Source organism: Narcine bancroftii, chromosome 1 (assembly GCF_036971445.1).
Source record: "Narcine bancroftii isolate sNarBan1 chromosome 1, sNarBan1.hap1, whole genome shotgun sequence".
NCBI lineage: Eukaryota > Metazoa > Chordata > Chondrichthyes > Torpediniformes > Narcinidae > Narcine > Narcine bancroftii.
In genome coordinates, this window is record NC_091469.1 from 200,547,674 (window position 1) to 200,569,710 (window position 22,037).

General features: G+C 41.5%; 1 long non-coding RNA gene across 1 annotated transcript; it reads left to right on the forward strand.

The window, feature by feature from the left end:
- Positions 1–483: 483 nt before the first annotated feature.
- On the forward strand, positions 484–8,808 carry LOC138737500 (uncharacterized). The gene is made up of 2 exons (XR_011340982.1): positions 484–688; positions 8,275–8,808. It is a non-coding gene; the product is annotated as an uncharacterized lncRNA (long non-coding RNA).
- Positions 8,809–22,037: the final 13,229 nt, after the last annotated feature.

Below are 22,037 nucleotides of genomic sequence, written 5' to 3' on the forward strand. Positions count from 1 at the left end.
AATCAGCTCCTTTGTTTTACTAACATTGAGTCCAAGGTTGTTGTTATGACACCACTTAATGAACTGATCTATCTCCCTCCTGTACACTTCCTCGTTGCTGTCTGTGATTCTGCTAACAACCGTGGTGTCATCAGAAGATTTATAGATAGCATTGGAATTGTGCCAGGCCACACAATCATGGGTGTAAAGTGAGTAGAGCAGTGGGCTAAGTACACATCCTTGAGGTGCCACTGAATTGATCATCAGTGAGGAGGAGTCGTTGTTTCCAATTCATACTGACTGTGGTCTTCGATGAGAAAGTCAAGGATCCAGTTGACCAACACTGAGGTGTTGAAGGCTGAACTGTAGTTGATGAAGCACAGACATATACTGGGTATATGAGTTGCTGTTGTCTAGGTGATCCAGAGCTGAGTGGAGAGCCAATGATATTGCGTCTGCTGTGGAGCCATTGTGACAACAGGCGAATCACAGTGGGTCCAGACCTTTGCTGAGGTACCTGTTAATTCTGGTCTATTCAACCTCTCAAAGCATTTCATCACAGTAGGAGTTCGTGCTACTGGGCTGTAGTCATTGAGGTAGCTCACTCTACTCCTCTTGGGCACCGGGATGATTGATGTCCTTTTGAAGCAGGTGGGAATCTCTGACTGCAGCATTGAGATGTTGAACTATGGAAATCAACACCAAGAAGGTACAGTATTTTTGTAGATGCTCTCTGACCACAGCCCTCTAATCAATATAATTTCTCTCCCGTTTAGGGGTCACAGAGTTTTACAGCAAGGAAAGATTTAAAAGGGGACTTGAAAGGCACATTCTTTACACAAAGGGTGGTGGGTGTATGGAATGAAATGATGTGGTAGAGACAGATGATATTTAGACAGGTAAATATCATCCCTAATAGAGGGATATGGGCAAATGCAGGCAAATGGGATTTGCTTGGATAGATAATTTGGTTAGCAGGGAGAAGTTGGGCAGAAGAATCTGTTTTCACACTGTGCGACTCTCTCAGTGCTGCTCCAACAGTTGAGAATCTTGAGGAGAAAGTTACTACTTCACTGGCATCACATCAACTCCTTAAACCTTCCCCCCTACTCCCACCATCACAAAGGGCCCAGTTACTTGCTGAGCCCTCGCCAACTGGACTTGACTCACCTGCAACCTCTATCATCATTCAGCAGCAGGTGTTTTGGAGCACCACCATCTGCAGGTTCCTCTCCAAGTCACATACCTGGGAAAAACATTGCTGATCTTGGGTCTGAATCCTAGAGCTCCTGCCCCAACCTCACCAGACATGCCTCAGGATGCAATACACTATCTTCTCCTTTGCATCCTTCTGACATCCAGTCTTGAGTAGCTCCTAATATAGCCAAATTATGCCTAGCATCTTCATCAAAGAAATGGGTGAAATATCATCTGCAACATTCATTGTCAGATTTGATCCGGCATAGTGAGAAGGGTTTGTTTTGCTTGTAGTCAACTCCAACATTCGTATAGAAGTATAAGAGTAAAAGCATGTTTCAGTGTGTGGTGTATTGATGAAAGGATCAGTTTGTACATCACACGGGTGGCATGCAGTTGCTATTTTGAGGTTCATTCAGGAGCCTGATGGCTGCAGGGAAGAAGTAGTTGTTGGTGCACAATTTCACATTCTTGAGCCTTCTTCACAATGGCAAGAGGGTGGGTGGGTCCTTCAATGTATTGGTTGCCTTTCTGAAGCGGGAAGTGTAGGTGGAGTAAATGGGGAGGGAGGTTTATATGAAGCTCCAAGTTGCATTTACCACCTTCTGCTGCTTCTTCTCACTGTGGGTGGACTATTTCCCGCATCACTCTCTGATGCATCCAGCAGGGATGCTTTCGATGGTGTACCCACAGAAGTTTCTAAGGGAAATGGGGGGCATGCCAAGCATCCTCAGCCTTCTCAGGAACCAGAGGTGTTGGTGCTCTACTGCATCGGGGTGTGGGGGGTTTCAAGTGTCAGCTGACAATGGTTCACTGTTGACCATGAATGAAGAGCAGCCTTTGACCCATTGTCTTATACACTCTGCTGAAGAAGATTGCAAAATAGCAGCTGCTCTCCCAAGGAGGCTGTGTACTTATGGAGGTCACGAAGGTGCAGAAGGCAGTGGCATTGGAAGAGGTGGTGTAATCCATGGACACTTGACATCTCTGAAGGTACTCTCTTTTGTTTCTACTTGGCAGGAGCATTGGATTAGTGACATCTCTTTGTGTACCTTTCTGGGCAACCAAAATTAAACAAATTTGCAAGAAAATCAAGCAATCTAAAGCTGAGATTTAAAAAGCCATTGCAGCAAACAATTGAGGAACAATCCTCAAACTTTAAAAGCTTGGGTTGTAGAGTAGAGTCATACAAGCTTTCAGAGGAACACTTTAAGCGCTTTATATGACTTTGCACAGATAATCCTAATGCAGTAGCATCTGTTGGGGGACGACAGGGAGCATGCGCCCTTCCTGTTGCTCCCTCCCTCGACCTGCCAACATTAGAGTTGAGGGCAAGAGGGCACTTCACTTACTTAACCAGGGAGGCTTCTGTGACCATTATCCTGAGTGCCTTTTGTCTGACTGAGAAGACACCACAGATGGAGGTAGCCTCGACAGCCACAAGGGAAATAAAGTAGAAATTCAAGTAAATAGATAAAATTAACCAATATGCTATTAAATAGATTTGGTCTGAAAACTGTTTAGTTCAGGAGGATTGTGAAAATGGCTCAGGCTGAGGTTGATTAGAATATTCTGTGATAGCCTTTACACAAGTGTCTCTAGCTTGCACATGCCCCTAAACATTATTGAGTGACCTTTAACATTGCTCTTGAGCTGTTGTGTGGTTAAAAAGGCCTTCGGGAACACAAGAACCAAATGAGATTTTAGTGTTAACATGAGCCGTGACCTTTACTTTTAACCACATCCGGTAGAATTCACGAGGCTTGCTTTTTTGATATAAAAATAAAAAGTCAAGGCATTTGTTCAAAAGATTAATTAAATATTTGTCCATTGATGCCCTTATGGAACTTTTCTCCACGGTACAAAATAAACACTTTACAGCTAAAATTGATATCTGTAAAAGCTGCGCCTGGCACACAGTTCTCACTGTCCATGAAATGAGTTTGAGATGGTTTGGAATGATATACTGCTCTGTGTACATCGCTGCACTTTCTTTCCTTTCTCAATGGGAACCATTTATTTCACTCTCAAGCACCATAAGGATATGACATAAAATGTGGCACAGTGTTTGCAGACTTCCAATCCCTCCAATCCTGTTAAAGGCCAACTGAGTAGCAATAATGAAAGTCGTTATTTTGGGCAACTCTCACACCCCTTCAGTAAAAAGGTCACTTCAAAGGACAATCCAAGTTCAAAATAACTCTTCATGGGTTTTCTTCTGATATCCAGGCCCACCCATGCCAGGGATATATTAGTCAATTATTAACATTACAGACTGCTCTTGGTCACAAAATAGGTTCCATTCCGACAGACACCCATCAGTCGATTTTCGCTGTAAGTCAGAAAATGCATAAGAATCAGTATGGTAACCATATGTACATAGTGTTATAATGAATGGCATTGAAAGAACACAAGATGAAACGGTTATTAAGCATAAAGAGAGAGAGGAAAGTAGTTCTGCGGACATTGAAATGAACATACGCACACATGTGGGTCTTTTGGTTGTCATCAAATAGGAGGAGATCGTTCACATATCAGGGTACTAATTGTTAGTCATTTGTAGCCTGGATTTGGCCTGCAGGCACATTACTCCTGGTATTGAGAAAATTTGCATGATGCCAACTGTTAACATTGAGTAACTGTTGCTCTTCCTAATGGTGGGTAAGTGATAACAATGGATATTTTATTCCTTTAGTTAACAGTGGGAGTGTAGCAACCACGACTGACAGTGGATGATTTACTCTTGGAGATGCTTTACTCCTTTGTTGATCCTATCATCACATCTGTGGTAACTCCTGTTACTTCCAGCCGTCGTCATGAACTAATTGTGAAGGGAATAGTTCTTGGGGTAAATCATGAAAATCTGCAGACACATTGATTGGAGTAAAACTACAATCCTGGAGAAACTCAGCTGGTCAAACAGAGTACATTATTTTTTTCTTTGGCTTGGCTTCGCGGACGAAGATTTATGGAGGGGGTAAAAAGTCCACGTCAGCTGCAGGCTCGTTTGTGGCTGACCAGTCCGATGCGGGACAGGCAGACACGATTGCAGCGGTTGCAAGGGAAAATTGGTTGGTTGGGGTTGGGTGTTGGGTTTTTCCTCCTTTGCCTTTTGTCAGTGAGGTGGGCTCTGCGGTCTTCTTCAAAGGAGGCTGCTGCCCGCCAAACTGTGAGGCGCCAAGATGCACGGTTTGAGGCGTTATCAGCCCACTGGCGGTGGTCAATGTGGCAGGCACCAAGAGATTTCTTTAGGCAGTCCTTGTACCTTTTCTTTGGTGCACCTCTGTCACGGTGGCCAGTGGAGAGCTCGCCATATAATACGATATTGGGAAGGCGATGGTCCTCCATTCTGGAGACGTGACCCACCCAGCGCAGCTGGATCTTCAGCAGCGTGGACTCGATGCTGTCGACCTCTGCCATCTCGAGTACCTCGACGTTAGGGGTGTGAGCGCTCCAATGGATGTTGAGGATGGAGCGGAGACAACGCTGGTGGAAGCGTTCTAGGAGCCGTAGGTGGTGCCGGTAGAGGACCCATGATTCGGAGCCGAACAGGAGTGTGGGTATGACAACGGCTCTGTATACGCTTATCTTTGTGAGGTTTTTCAGTTGGTTGTTTTTCCAGACTCTTTTGTGTAGTCTTCCAAAGGCGCTATTTGCCTTGGCGAGTCTGTTGTCTATCTCATTGTCGATCCTTGCATCTGATGAAATGGTGCAGCCGAGATAGGTAAACTGGTTGACCGTTTTGAGTTTTGTGTGCCCGATGGAGATGTGGGGGGGCTGGTAGTCATGGTGGGGAGCTGGCTGATGGAGGACCTCAGTTTTCTTCAGGCTGACTTCCAGGCCAAACATTTTGGCAGTTTCCGCAAAGCAGGACGTCAAGCGCTGAAGAGCTGGCTCTGAATGGGCAACTAAAGCGGCATCATCTGCAAAGAGTAGTTCACGGACAAGTTTCTCTTGTGTCTTGGTGTTTATATAACAAAGATAAAGATACATAACCAATGTTTCGGTCTTGAGTCCTTCATCAAGGAACGAGCAAAATGTAGGCAGCGCCCAAACAAAATGGTGGGGGGGGGGGAGGCATGAGGGGAGGAACACAGTCCCAAAGACAGGAGGTAGTAAGTGGATAAGGGAGGGAGGGCAAAGCAGCAAGCAGGTGGAGGAGGGAAGGCTCAGTGAATGGAGAGGAAAGGGGGTGGAGAGTTGGAGAAAAGAAGAGAAAAGGAAAGGGAAGGGAAGGAGAATGGAGAGTTGGCCAGCAGAAACCAGAGAAGTTGATACTAATCCCATCCGGTTGGAGAATGCCTAGGTGGAAAATCAAGTGTTGCTCCTCCAGCTTGCAGGTGGTCTTGGTGGGACAGTACATGAGGCCATGGACAGACACATCAGAGCAAAGGTGCTGAGCGTAGCGATCTCCCAGTCTGAGTCCAGTCTCTCCGATGTAGAGAAGGCCACATCAGAGACATAGGCAACAATTGTTTTTGTGGTGTAATAATAAACAGCTCGTAAGCCCATTACCCAAGTGATATAATGCTGCAACCGCAGAGGTCTGTACCCAAGATGGTGGCACCTGTGCTCGGCAGTGTACTACAAGAGATGGTAGATGTTGGAGCAGCAGTGGACTGGCGCAGGGCACTAAAAATGGGAGAACAACCCCCCTGTTGAGAAGAGGAAGCATGAGAGATGACATCACAGTCAGTTTCTATAAAGTATTTTATGAAGACATTTGGAGATGTATTGCAGCAAGTAACTGAGGAGCAGTTGTTACCAGAATCTTGTTCGAGTGCTATAATTACTGTGATTCCTAAGAAAGATAGGGACCCATTGAAAGTGTCTTCATATAAGCCTATTTCCTTATTAAATGTAGATTATAAAATTATAGCGAAGGTGTTACTGAATAGACTTGCCAAATATTTACCTCAGTTGATACATACAAATCAAACAGGTTTTATTAAAAATAGAAATGCGTCTGATAATATCCTCAGATTGATAACATTGGTCAATGCATTTAGACAGCAACCCAACCAATGGTGGTTGTGCTGGATGCGGAAAAAGCCTTTGATAGGGTTGAGTGGAATTTTTTATTTAAGGTGTTAGAGAAGTTTAATTTTGGCCCTTATTTTATTGGTTGGGTTAAGGCTTTATATACAAATCCATTTGCTAGGGTGGTGACAAATGGCCAAATTTCTTTACCATTCAAATTAATGTGATCGACTCGACAAGGTTGTCCATTGTCAACAGCCTTATTTGCATTGGCTATCGAACCTCAGACAATACGATAGAACAATAAGATTAAAGGAATGAAAATTGTGGATGATGAACATAAGATTAATTTGTTTGCAGATGATGTGTTGGTATATTTGACGGAACCGGAACAATCTTTGAAGTATTTACAAAATTGTTTGTTAAAATTTGGGAAGTTGTCTGGATATAAAGTAAATTGAGTGAAATACTGCCAGTTGGGGATGAAGATTATTCAGAATATGAAAGTATTATAAAATTAAAGTGGTCAGATAGAATTAAATATTTAGGGGTGGTAGTAAATGCAGATGATCAATCTTTATATAAACTAAATTATGTTCCTTTATTTAAAAAGGATTAAAATGGAATTGACTAAATGGAAAGATTTGCCGTTAACATTATTTGGTCGAGTAAATTGCATTAAAATGAATATTTTTTCTCGAATTCAATATTTGTTTCAGTCGATACCATATTTATTTCCAAAGGGTTTTTTTTCGGGATCTGAAGAGAGCAATGCGGGAGTTTTTATGGAAGGGAAAATTAGCATGAGTAACTTTACATAAACTTACATGGAAATATGCATTAGGTGGATTGCAGTTACCTCATTTTCAAAATTATTATGAAGCAGCTCAGTTGAAATTTGGGAAATAATAATTATGAATGCAATATGCAGTACTAAAACATTTGCTAAGGATATGGGTTAAATGACATATGATTTTAGGATCAAAGGGTAAATTATCAATCCAAACCCCGTTATATCATAATCAGCTTATTCCTTCTTCAATGTTTAATAATCATTTAAAGAGATGGAATTCTAAGGATATTAAGATAGTTCAGGACTGTTTTGAAGAAGGCCAATTTCTTTCCTTTAATCGACTGAGGGAGAAATTTGATATATGTGCAAACTCTTTATTTGTGTATTATCAACATAGAGCTTTGAAAAAAGATAATTATGGTAAAGAGATGAATCTACCCATGTTGATGAAATTTGAGTCTTTGATTTCCTCTGTACCTAAGAAAGGTTATATTTCGGGTATGTACCAATTGTTACAAGATGCAATGGACAAACCGGATTGGGAGAAATCTAGACTTAAATGGGAAAGTGATTTAACTTATATTTTTCTCGAAGAAAATTGGGAGGCTAAGTGCCATGAGAGTGTAACTAAAGTGACAAATGTACGATATGGAATGGTTAATTATAATTTTTTGCATCAGTTATATTTGACTCCAGAGAAATAAAAAAAATGGGTTCAGTAATTTGGATTCTTGTTTTAGATGTGGATTATGTATTGGAACTTTTTTACATGCTGTCTGGTCTTGTGTTAAAGTACAACCGTTTTGGGAAGGAATTAGATTGGTTTTGGAAAAATTATTTAACATTAAATTGCCATTAGACCCATCGATATTTTTGTTGGGATATATGGTTTCTTTGAAAGGACTAGGGTTGGATAAATTTCAAATTGCATTTGTACTTCTAGTGTTATCTGTAGCATGAAAATATGTAGCTAGTACTTGGGAAGATAATGTGGAGATTAATATAACACGCTGGCATAATGAGTTCAGAAATTGTATTATTATGGAAAAAATTACATGTAATTTACATGATAATTATTTGTTTTTGTTAAAATGTGGTCTCCTTATTTGGAGTATATGAATTTAGAAATACTTTGAAATATTCTTTATATTAACTGTGTTGTTTTTATATTTGGCTCCCCTTAAGGAAGCTGGCTGAAGGGGTGGGAGGGTGGGTGGGTTTTTTTTATATATAAAAATTTGTTCTTCACTTTTTTTTGTTATGTTTCACTGTATTTTGATTAAAGTCTTTAAATAAAGTTTTCAAAAAAAATGATGACACTACAGGGAAGATGACCACTGCAGCAGACCAGTGAGGGGCTTAGCGGCTGAAGGACCCATACAGTCTGTGAGAAGTTGGTGACTTATGGACAAAGGACTCACAAAGGCTACAGGATGCTGGTATCTTGCATTTGAAGGACTCATACAGGCTGCATGCTGCTGGAGCCTGGCTAATGGGAACCAGATATCAGAAGCAAGATTCGAGAGAGTGCTGAAGGAAAGAATGGCTCTCAAAGGGCCTCAGGAGCTAAAGGCTTCCTGATCGTATCAGAGGTTTGGACCTGGAGCTCAGGTCGCCAATGAACTGAACAGGAGTCCATGCAGCTGCAGAGGCTGCAGGAGCGCTGGAGGTGAATCCACGGACACTCAGGGTCTCCGAAGGGACTCTCTTTTGCTTCTCTTTCTCTTATTGTTAGGGGCCCCAGGCAATGCTCCTGGCGACTCTTTGTTCATCTATGGCTGACAAAAGTATGTCATGTACATTACATTTTAATGTATTATTACTTGACATTAAAAACCAACCTTGATATTAAGATGTCACAGATGGTGAAGGAGTAATGCTTATTGGAAATGAAACTGTTAGGGCTACTTTTGACCATTGAATATAGTTGGCATGAATTCACTGGCCACACCTTGGTCTCGGAAACCAAAGCTTTCACTCCAATGAAGATGTATTCCCTCCTAGTGAAAGCAGAGGACTCCAGACTACCTCACCGATGAAGAATCTAATTTGACTGAATTTATCCAACCTCGTACAATGGCCAGATGCTGCTAAATTTTAATTTGGTATTAGGCATTGAGGCAGGTGGAGTTGGGTCACTGGCCGTGATCAGAACAGGCTCTAGAGTCTGAATAGCTCTTCGTCTGGGGTGGGCTTTTCTGACCCCAGGATGCAGCTGAGTCCAGGAGAACTGATACTGCCTGGATTTGAAGTCTCCTGCAGAAAGCTAGCTCATTCACTAGAATAACAATCTGGGTATCTGCATCCCACAAGCTACTAGGGCTTCCCTCTAATTAATCAACACCTTTAAATATGTCAACTTGACCACAAAGTGTCAGGCACTCAAATAAACAAATTTTCATCATTATTGCACATTTAGCTCAGATTGTTGTTTGGTTGTGGTCAAGGTTCAGATGTTGCACTCTTTGCTAAACCCACAGATCACAGATGGCATCAATTATTCAAGTAGAAAGAGGTCAATGAGAGGACTAAACTATCATCACATTTCCAAGGTTATCAATGACAGAGATTAATCATTAACTACCAATCTATGAGTATAATCTTTGTGCTGAGAGGGTGTAGTGCAACAGTAGATTCAAACCAGCTTGCTGCTTTTGTGGACGGACCATCCAAACTGTTCTCTGTGCATTGTCAGGAAAGTCACTTTCAGAACTGAAATGGAAAGGGGTGAAGACCATTCAGCCCCTCAGGTCTGTTCTGTCAGACAGTGAGATGACAGGCAGCTGGGATAATACTCCATAGACCTGTCCTTTAATGTACCATTGATTAATCAAATATGATCAGCTCCAGTCCTAAATTTAAAAACTGACTTGGCGTCAATGAGAACTTCAAGCACCCATTTTTGCACTAATCCTTCCCAAACCCATTTTATTCTACCCATATTCCCATTATCTCAAAGACCAATGATCAAAGCACCAGGATCTGATAATAGCAATGCATTTATTGTCACACACGTATAATGTACATAGTTACCCAAATTCTTTTTGCAGGTACTCTTTTGCAGAGAGTCCTTTTGTGACGTCAGACCAGCTACGATTAATGTACTGGGACAGTTAAAGAGCCCGATTGCTGTTGGACAGAAACTGGTACTTTGGTAAAATAAATGACTACAATCGTTTATACTACAACAGCATACCTCCTGAGGCCTGGTTCACCTCAGTGAAAGGTCAAAATCAGACCCACAAGACTTGAAAAAGTTAGTGCATCTTAGGGAACAGTATACTAACAGAGAAAGAGAATTGTCCACATTTGACTGTTGATGTGCAAGTCATAGGCCACAGGTAACTTACGTATTTTTAGAATTAATTATTGTTTAACTGTTTAAAAAGTTCAAACAAGTTTTTTTTTTAATTAAGGTTTTCTAATTGTTCCATTAATTTTGAATGCCTTCATATTTTCAGTAACTCAAATTCTAGAGTGTCATGAAGGAAATTCAACATAGTTGCACATGGCATAGCAAACATAACAGCAAAAAGTAGGTTAAAGATAATCATTTTGTATATTAATGGTCTCAGAAGTGATTTTGTCAATAGTGAATGAAAGAATTAATTTCAAGGGGGTTCCACCAGGTGGGGACAAAGTTAGTTCCAAATGTATTCTTCAGATGATAATAATAATGAGTTTATTGTCATATGCATTGTGGAATGCACGTATGAACCGAAATTCTTACTCGCAGCAGCCAAACAGGTACTTCACTAAAAAAAGACTATAATTATATTTGTAAATTGAATTAAAAAGAGAAAGTAAATATTCACATTTATCCTAGTGCAAGAAAAAAATTGACTTAGCAATATTGCAGAGAGTCCTTTTGTGACGCCAGACCATCTACGATTAATGTACTGGGACAGTTAAAGAGCCCGATTGCTGTTGGACAGAAACTGGTCTTGAACTAACAGATGCTGGTTTTCAGACTTCTGAACCCTTTGTGACCAGAGTGATGGGAGTCCCTTATGACGTTGGCTGCCTTTTTGAAACAGTGCCTCACATAGATAAATGTCTCTGGTACTTGACTCTCTCAGTATTGGAAACATTCTCTCCACGTCCACTCTATCCAATTCTATTCAATATTGGTAGGTGTCATGAGATTCCCCCTCATCCTTCTAAACTCCAGTGAGTACAGAGCCATCAAACGCTCCTCATACATTAACTCTCTCACCCCCAGGATAATTCTCATAGACCTCCTCTCGACCATTTCCAATGCCAGAACATCCTTCCTTCGATATGCGGCCCAAAACTGCTCATAGTATTCCAAATGTAGTCTGATCAACTACATTTCTCTTCCTATTTTGTGGATAGGTTTTATTTTCTTCACCCACACCACCACTCACCCCTGGTCTCCTCAGCCCTTCCACTGCACAAGGCTTCATGAGTTTTGAACAAAATTTCAACAGACGGGGTCCTGGAAAAAGTATGTCAGAATCCGTGACAGGTCTAAAGTGAGCACCAGTTGCTTGGCCCTGGTACGAGATGATCCGGAACATCATGACTGGCGTCAGTGGCAGAAGAGGTTACATAGGCAGTTCCAACTGTAATTACGAGCAGAGGAATTTGCAGTGGGATCATAGGCAAACATAACATTTCTGTTGTAAATTATAGCTAATGTTTTACCATGATGCTTTCAATGTCATTCGCTTTCAGAAGGATGAAGGAATGCTCAGCAGCCCTTTTGTTCAATGCTCTTCAACCATTATGGAAGGGTCTGCGGATGCATTTTCAATTGTTTCATTCAAGTTTTCTATTCACGTAACACTGGCAAATGACACATCAAAAACAAGGAGGGACATTTTCCAATAATGAAAGAAGAAATGGTATTTGGAGAGTTCTCTCATCCTCAATGAACCAAATTTCATGGGAAAACCACTACTGGTTCTTTGAGCAGAGTGTGGTTATGGCAGGAATAAAGGTTCAAGATTCAAGATTATTTTATTATTATGTAATAAAGCAGAAAATGTGTTATTACACGAAATTTCCTTTAGTCTATCATAAGGCAGACAAAGATTTGTTACAAGGTGAAATTTTGAGAGTACAGAGTTTGTATGGTCCTGTTAGAATTAAAGGCAAAATAAAAAGGCGTAGGAAACCTTGGTTTTTGAGGGATATTGGGGATCTGGTTCGGAAGATGAGAGAGGTGTATACAGTACATTTCCCCGTATCAGAAACTTTTGGGACCAGATGTTTTTCAGTTATTGGATCTTTTCGGTTATCGGAACAGTGGCTTAAAGCAGCTCAGTAGCATCAGCAGATCTTGTATCAGTGGTTCAACAATAATAAAAAACAACGGCAAGCTTTTGTGTTTAATGTTTAATACACACCAAAAACACCTTGATCTCTGCTTACAAAATAAGATAAATGTAGCATCAAACACTAGGAATTCTCCTCGATGGCTTTTTCAATCGTTTCCTCCAGAGTCCAACTGCCTCATTAACAATGGTTTTTGTCTAAATGGCACCAACAGAAAGTCAGAGCTCCACATGGGCAAGTCGGATGATCATATTTTTTCAGGTGATGTCATGTCAGAGACCCAAAAAAATTTGGTTTTGAATCTTTTTGGTGTTCAGAACTTTGGATACGGGGAAACATACTGTATCAGGTATAGGTAGCACAGAGCAAATGAGAAATGCAAGAAACAATTTATGAAAGAAATCAGGAAGGCTTAAAGAAGGCATCAGGTTGCTTTGGCAGACAATATGAAGGAAAATCCTTCTACAGGTATATTAAGAGCCAATGAACTGTGAGGGACAAAATTGGTCCCCTTGAAGATCAGGGGGAGCCAGAAGAGATTGGAGAGATCTTAACTGTTTTTTTCGCATCAGTATTTATTCAGAAAACTGGCAGAGATTATGGGAAGTAAGGAAAAAAGTAGTGAGGTCATGGAACCGATAGAGATTAAACAGGGGGAAGTGGTTGTTTCTTAAAGCAAATGAAGGTAGATAAATCCCTAGGGCCTTGGTTTTTGAGGGGGACTAGTGGAGAAATTGCAGGGGCTCTGGCAGAAATATTTAAAATGTCCTTGGCCACATGTGTGGTTGGGAAGGATTGGAGGGTAGCTCATGTTCTTCCATTGTTTAAAAAAAGCTACAAAAGTATCCCCAGACATTATAGACAAGTGATTCTGATGACAGTAGAAGTTATTGGAACGTGTTTTTAGGGATTGGGTTAACAAGTATTTGGATTTCTAGGGACTGATTAGGGATTGTCAAGTGGCTTTGTGCATGAGGGAAAAGCTGTGGATGTTGTCTACATGGACTTTAGTAAGGCCTTTGACAAGGTCCCACATGGGTGGTTAGTCAAAAATGTTCAGACGCTAGGTATTCATGGGGAGGCTATCAACTGGATTTGGCAATGGCTACAAAGGAGAAGCCGGAGAATAGTGATGGATGATTGCTTCTCTGGCTGGAGTCCTGTGACTAGTGGAATGCCTTTGGGATCAGCGCTGGGATCATTGTTTTTCATCTATATTAATAATCTGGATGATAATGCGGTAAATTGGACCACCAAGTTTGCAGATGACACTAAGATTGGAGGCATTGTGGACAGTGAGGAAGGCCTTCGAAGCTTGCAGAGGGATCTGGAAAAATGGGCTGGAAAAATGGGCTGAAAAATTGCAGATGGAATTTAATGCAGACAAGTGCGAGGTGTTACATTTTGAAAAGACAAACCAAGAAAGGACATTCATGGTAAATACTAGTTCACTGAGGAGTGCAGTAGATTAGAGGGATCTGGATTACAGATACATAATTCCCTGAAAGTGGAATCACAGTTAGATAGGTTTGTAAAGAGAGCATTTTGGCATATTGGCCTTCATAAATCAAAGAATTAAGTATAGGAGCTGGGATGTTGTGGTAAAGTTGTATAAGACATTGGTGAGGTTAAATTTGGAGTATTATGTGCATCTAACTACAGGAGAGATATCAATAAGATAGAAAGAGTGCAGAGAAGATTTACTAGGATTTTGTCCGGAATTCAGGCACTAAGTTTCAGGTAAAGGTTAAACAGGTTAGGACTTTATTCCCCTATGTCATAGAAGAATGAGGGGAGATTTGATAGAGGTATTTAAAATTATCATGTGTCTTGACAAACTAAAAATAGGTAGACATTTCCACTGAGGGTTGGTGAGATACAAACCAGAGGTCATGGGTTAAGGATGTAAGGGGAAAGGTTGAAAGGGAACATGAGGGGGAACTTCTTCACACAGTGAGTGGTGGGACTGTGGAATGAGCTGCCAGCTGAAGTGGTAAATGTGGGCTCAGTTTTAATTTTTAAGAAGTATTTTGACAGATACATGATTTGGAAGGGTATGGATGGCTATGGTTGGGTGCAGGTCAGTGCGACTAGGTAGAGTATAGTTTGACACGTACTAGAAGAGCCAAAGGGCCCATTTCTTTGCTGTATTGTTCTATAGTTCTATTGTTACATAAATCTGAAACAAAGAGAGGTGGTATAAGCAATTATTGGATTGCTGTAAAGATTTATCTGGTTCACCATCATCCTTAAGCTCTTGATATGTCAGATAGCCTACTCCTGCTCCAATTTCTTTATTCCTTATTCGTGCCTCAAGATCTATAAGTTTGGGAGACTTCTTTCAGGAGACAGTAGAGGGTGGACAGTGAACACTTCCCCTATCAGCAATGTCCACAAGGTGTGAAAAAAATTAAAACAAGCTAATCTAATGAAATGGACGTGTGACAAACTTCTACTGAGGCCTATTGAGGTGGGAGGGGAGCGGGCACTTGCATCACATTGACAAGTCCTCATAGAAGCCACCAAGTGCTCATTTGTCAGCCTAGTAGGATGTGCCTATTGCCCAAAGGCTGGTGAAGGGGCGCAGAGGTGGTCAATCATCATCTGGGCACTCGGAGCAGCAGTTGTGTCCTTCTGTGGAAGGCTTTAGGCCACTGCAACTATGAGGAGGCCTGAGAAATGAGCTTGTTCTATCCATCACTGCTCTCATTGACCTCTATCCATGCCTCAGACCCTTCACCCAGATCAGAGACAATTTTATATGACCCCCAAGTCAAATCATAAAATGTTGGAAATCTTAGCTGGGTAGGCAACTGCTGCAGAAAGGGAAAAAGAACAAATATTTCAGGGCAAAGATCCTTAATAGGAACTGGGGAAAAAGAGACAATAATTTACTGGTAAGTTGCAGGCAAAACGAAGATAGGGTGGGGAGAATGAAGGGATTAAGATTGGGCTGGAACTGCGATGGTGATAAACTGCTGGTGAACCCATTTGTTGGGCTGACAGATGAGGAGAGTTACAGAGGGCAAAAACAAAGGGATGTAGAAGCTGAGAAATGCAGGTGGAGCTGCAGGAATGTCTGTCAGACCAGTTGATATCAGCTGAAGGATGGATAAACTCCAGCAGAACTGGGCAATTCTGCTACCAACAGAATGTGAATTCTCTGACGTCATTAAATTCTCTTTCTCTTTCCCCAGACGCTGCCTGGTCTACTGAGTGATTCCAGCTTATGTGCTTTTATTTTAGATTTCCAACAGAATTTTGATCCTCTTCTAAGGTCTGGTGGTTCTGTACAAACACATTCATTGCCTGCATTTATTCCCCTGATGCATTGCTTTGTCCAAATACTTTTCCAACTATCTTAGTATTTAGAGATTACCGAATTAATCATCTATTTATTTCCATAAATTACCATTTTCACCTCCACAACTTTTTGGCAATAGATTTCTGAACAGAAGGGTTTGTTTATATCCATGGATGCCACGCAACCTTTTATTGGAACCTTCCTGTCTTTCAGAAGTAAAGACTATTCTTTCTATCCCCCTACATCTCACCGCTCCCATGTAAACTCACAAACAACTTGAAGTTGGAGAATTGGGGGTGAACTAGCCACAGTTGCTCTATGGTTTGCTTTTAATTATTCTGAGGAAAGAATGATGTTGTGATGCTTTATAATGATTGGCAGGAAAATGCAACATCTCATCTATTATGTATGTGTTTATGTGTGCAAATGTGTGTGTACATATGTGAGTGCATGCATGTGTGAGATCACGTCTTGTGATGTTAATGTACATGTTAGTCTATGTGTCATGTGTAAGCTTGTGCAAATTGTGGATGTATGCGTGTGTGTGAGAGAGAGAGAGAGAGAGAGAGAGAGTGTGTCTTGTGATGTTTATGTGTCTGTCTATGTGGTCTATGTGTCATGTGTAAGATTGTGCAAATTGTGGATGTGTGAGTGTGTGCATTTGTGTCTGTATATGTATGTGTGTGTCTGTGTAAGAGCACATGTATTGTGATGTTCATTTGTGTGTGTGTGTGTGTGTGTGTGTGTGTGTGTGTACGTGCGTGCATGCACGAGAGAGAGAAAGAGAAAGGAAGTATTACATAGGGGGATTTATGTGCATCCATGCATGTGTGTGTGCATTTTACACAAATGCACAAATTCTAGAGGCTATGTATTTTTAAACGCCAGAGTTGACACCTAACCAGGCGTACTTTGTCAGTGCTGCCTGACAGCAAAAGCCTCGGATTCTTGTTTTAGGTCAATTTCATCAATTTTAAATCAACCAGCTAGTTGCAGCTGAACACTGGGGTTGAATCTGAGGTGAACTTCACCACTCAGCCCCTGACTGCAACGTAATCTTTTAAAAATTTAAGAAACTAAGATAAAGATGCAATAATCGCAGAAGTTCAAACAGCGAGTGGTACACTTTCATTTTGTTATGGATTTTTATCTTCATACACCAAGGTCCTTGGAAAAGAAAACTAATTTAAAAGGCAATGCGATTCACTCAAAGCAAAAGCTTTTTCTGATGATTTCTTTAGCTGCCTCAGCATGTTGCTTCTCAGGCTGATTGCTGTAGATTCTAGCTAACACACAACTCATTATTATTGCATTAGTTTAGGCTTTCAAAGCCATCAGAACTTGGCCCAAATGAACTGAACATTTTATAAAGTGAGAAATAGATAATTGTTGATTCATAGCAACATTTATACATGTTTAATGGAAGGCATTTCTCAAATTACCACCCAATCTGGAGCATGCATACAATCACACATACACAGAGAGCTACAAGAATACACACACACAACACACACAAAAACACGCACAGATGCACACATGCATATAAACACATGCACACATAAGCATACACATGCATACAACACACAAACACACATGCATACACACATGTACACACAAACACAAACGCACATACACAAACATGCATACGGACACAACCACACACACAAATGCACACACCCACACCCACACCCGCACACACATATAAACACACACACACACACACACACACACACACACACACACACACACACACACACACACACACACACACACACACACACAAACCTAAAGGTTCTGTTTTTGTGCTGCAAAACTTGATGACTCTGTGGTTCCATTTTTTATGCAGCTTCATGGCCAATTCCCCACAAACAACCAACATCCAGGAACCCTGTCCATCTCCTACTCCAATTAAATCTGAGTAGTTCTTTTGACTCCAAGGAAGAATCATTTGGAGTGGGTACAGTCACATCATATTCAATATCCTTTGACAATCTAAACGTATACACACTAATCGTCGAGGAATTGTTCACAACTTCATCTACCCACCATTTTTACTTTACATAATTATATAACCACCCTAATTCTGCACTCTGATTTTGGTTCCAAGTGACTTTTACACTGAATACGGAACAAACATCTTGTATCTTATTTCTATCTCAATCTGCATAATTACCCGTTATCACCAACACTCAGTACAGTGGGATATTAGATACCAGATGTATCAAAGCGTAGAACAGGGGCTGCACAGCTTAAGGTCAGAAGAAGCTGCAAAAGGTGGCAAATGCAGCTCAGAACAGTACACAAACTTCCTTCCCTCCGTGCCCTCCAGCTACATCTTCTGCTGCCTATAAAGGCAGCCAACACACTGAAGGACCCACCAAACCTTGGACACTCTTCTCCCACCTCCCATTGGGGAGAAGGCTCACAAATGTTAAATCACACACTAGCAGGCTAAATCACAATTTCTTCCCTGCAACTGTCAGGCTCCTGAATGAGCCCCATAAAAGTGACATCATGCTCCCTTTGTATACTACTAATTGATATTTTCATTGCAATCCTATATCCTGTAATTATGCATTTTACACTTTAATGTGCCAATCTGCTTGTAGAAGGACCCTTCTCATTGCACTTGGTGTTTTGTAACAAATAAACTTAAAGTGGACTGCATGTGTTCTTAAACAGGCTGCTAGCAAATAATAATAATCACAGATAGGATCCACATGGAGAAGGTGGAGCCACAGGAGTACTTTGAACATAAACCTCTGGTTACAATGTCAGCAAACCCACCATTTCTCACAATGAGCCAATCCCATTTCAGGTAGCATTGGTGAAGCCATTATGTTGCAGAAATAACAACTTTCATTTACATAGCTCCTGAGTGATGTACTGTTAACTGTATTCTGACTGGTTGCATCACCACCTGGTTTGGTCATTTGAACGGCCAGGAACACAGAAGGTAGCAAAATATAAAAGGGTTTGATGAACCAGCATACAAGAGGGAGATTGAAAACTTGGCTGAATGGTGCACAAGCAACAACCTTTCACTCACTGTCACCAAAACCAAGGAGCTGTTTGTGGACTTCAGGAAAGAAAAAAACTGGTGTACAATCCAGTGATCGGTGGGGGATCAGAGATGGAGAGGGTGAGCAACTTTAAATTCCTGGGGATCATTGTTCTGGATCCATCATATTAATGCCTTTGTAAAGAAAGCATGCCAGTGCCTCTACTTCCTCAGGAGCTGGCGGAGGTTCGGTATGTCATTGGAAACCTTGTCAAATGTCTGTGTCTACAGTGGTAAGTGTGCTGACCAGCTGCATCATGGCCTGGTATGGGGGCACCAATTCCTTTGAGCAGAAAACCTAGCAAAAGGTAGTGGACATTGAAAAAATCTACATGAAACGCTGCTGTCAGAGAGCAGCAGCAATTCTCAAGGATCCGCACCACCCAGGACATTTCCTTTTCCACTGCTGCCATTAGGAGTACAGGTGTCACATGACTCATATCTCCAGGTTCAGGAATAGTTGCTACCCCTGCGCCATCAGACTCCTGAACAACACTTTAATTCAGAGACTCATTTAAGGACTTGTACTTTGCTCATTATTTATTACTGACTATATTTCTGTATTTGCACAGTCAGTTTGTTTACAGTTCTTTCTCTCATTGAGTACAGATTACAGTTACCAGTAATTAGCAATTTTGTGTGGCCTGCAGGAAGTAGAATCTCAGGGTTATATGTGATGTTATGTATTACTCTGGCAATGTTTGAACTTTGAACTTTGCCATTTCCACTTTGAACTTGGGTCCAACACAGACTCTGACCTGTATTCCACAGCTTTTACATCTCCTTTTCTTCTCATCTGCCCACCTTAATCTATTAAACCTGACAGTTTCATTAACAACAGTACCACGGGGTACTTCACTCTTGAATAAAAGAACAAATTCCCATTTTCAGCAATGGCTGCATTGAGAGCAGCAACTTGCAATTTTGCTGCATCTGACCTTTGCTCTATTTGGTGCACATTTGAAGTCTTTGTGGTTTCTCACGGATAAGTGAGGGAGCTGCCATTTTCACAAGCCCTTCAGACAGATATATGGTTAGGAAGGGGACAGAAGAATGTGGACCAAATGCAGGCAAATGGTACCAGCCCAGAATGCCACTGGGTCAGCAAGCATGAGTTGGGCTGTTGCCTTCTGCGGACTCCATGACTCTATGTCATGCCACACATTGATTGACATCGATGGGTTTGACTGCTGAGTCAATTGTTTAAAGAACCAAAATAGTATTTCCAATGGCCTATCAAGCTTTTAATATAAAACCATTCACTACGAGATATTTACTCATTTCTCTGTTGATTTTTTTCTCTCTAAGATTGAGTTTCTGAGTTCGGTATCTCGGGAGAGAAAACAAAATTTCATTTCCTCTCTCTCACTTTGTAGCGCACCTCACCTACCAACCTGACATGAAGATGTAATACAAATCCAAAGGTGTGCTCATGTCTTGGTGACTCTAGTGTGCACCCCTACAAGTGCTCACAAAGGAGCCATTCAAAACTGCTGATCCTCCACCTTCTGCATGGCCAGTATGCTGCCTGTATACTTGTGTGCCTCCAAACAGTCCATTTAATCCTGAAGTGCATTTTAATCATAAGTTAAAAATAGCAGCTTTGAGGTGACACCATTTCTCACTGGAATATGGAGCGCAGTGAAGTTGTCCTTTAGATTTTTAGTCTGTCAAGATTCGATCTGCTTATACATGAAAAAAAAATGTGATTAAATATCATTGAATGTTTTGCTTCTTGAACATGTTTATTTTTCTGGTTGGTTGATGTGAAATATTCCAAAATGAAAAGACAGGCTTCTTTAAGCTGTTATCATTTATCCAATACACTTCACATTCAATGTCTGAAAATCTATCCCTGGTCAGTGGTGCTGAATGTTTCTAGCCTTTGGAATTCATAGTACTTACTTCAATGGTGCCAAATTTTAGTGGGGGTGGGGGGAGTGTCATGTGTGGATTGTGGAGGGTCATGTTACCTCCTTGTCAAAAGTTGCATCACCTGCCCATCAAGGTTGGACTCCGGCCACACCTGCCCATTGGCTCATTTAAATGATGCAGCGCCATCATTGGTCAGCGGCCCAACTCAGAGTAATATAAACTCCAACACGTGTGATCATTCTCCCTCTGCCTTTTGGTCCAGGCCACGAACATCGCTCCATGCTACTGTGGATATCGTTGGACTGCACACAAGTATACAGTCACGGGTAAAGTGTGCACTATACTTAATTGAGCCAAAGTACTGCAATAGATCAGTAAATCCAGGGAGGCACACACCCGATGGTACAGGGAATCGGATGTGTGTTTGAGAGTATACACGTGTGGGAGAGTGTTTGAGAGTATACACGTGTGGGAGAGTGTAATAGGGTAAGCAGCCACTGGTATCTAGGACCCTTGTATCTGATGTGCCTGCGTACACCATTATAGGTTTTGTCTCCTACAGTGTAGAAGATAGGTGCCCACTGCTTTCAGAATTTAACCTGGATCTAATGTGAATGCCTGAATAGCTATTAAGTCGTGAGGGTTATTAAGTATCTTTCCCTGATCGATTCTCATGTGTACAATAAAGATACCTTTGATTGTGACACGTGTGTCCAGATTCCTCTCTCTGTGAACCTACTGAACCTGATACTATTCCCAACACAACAGGGTGGGGAGTGGGAACATGATGGTGATGCAATAATGTGGCGCATTTATTTTTGGAAAAGCATGAAAGCAGTCAATTTGCACCCAGGAAGCTCCCATAAGTAGCAGCATGGCAATCCTCAGATAGCCCATCTTTTAAAATATAAAATCAATAGTCAGAACACAGAATAATTTCCCTCCTCCTCTCTGACAGAAATGGCCAGATGCTACTGATAGAACCAAGGATTTAATAGAGAATCATCCTCTCAATGACTGCTGTGTGCACAAAGCACATTCTAATGATAATATTGTCATACTTATTGACCAATACACATCTACACTGGAATTCTCAGTTGCTGCACCCAAGCAAGCATATTGCTTGGCAGTGGTCACAAGCGGGAGCAGCAGACCGGCACAGGGCACCAGAAATGGGAGAGCATCCCATATTGAGAAGGCGACGGAGCGGAGATAACCCTAAGGATGGTGGCAAGGATAGCAGGCCAGCGATGGGCTCAGCGGCTGAGGGACCCACACAGACAGCGGGCGAATTGCACTCGAGAGGAGTTATGCTGTCACTCAGTGAAGGCACTCAGGTCAAGGCTTCCCTGTACATGGATGATGCTGCTGTCTTTTGTTCAGAGACACAATCAGTCTGCAGACTGATCAGCATCTGCAGCCATTTTGAGTCTGTATCGGGTGTCAAGGTGAACTAGAAAAAAAGTGAGGCAATGCTCGATGGTAACTGGTCCGACCCATCCACCATCCCCTTCACAATCAGATATGATTACCTGAAGGTGTTGGAG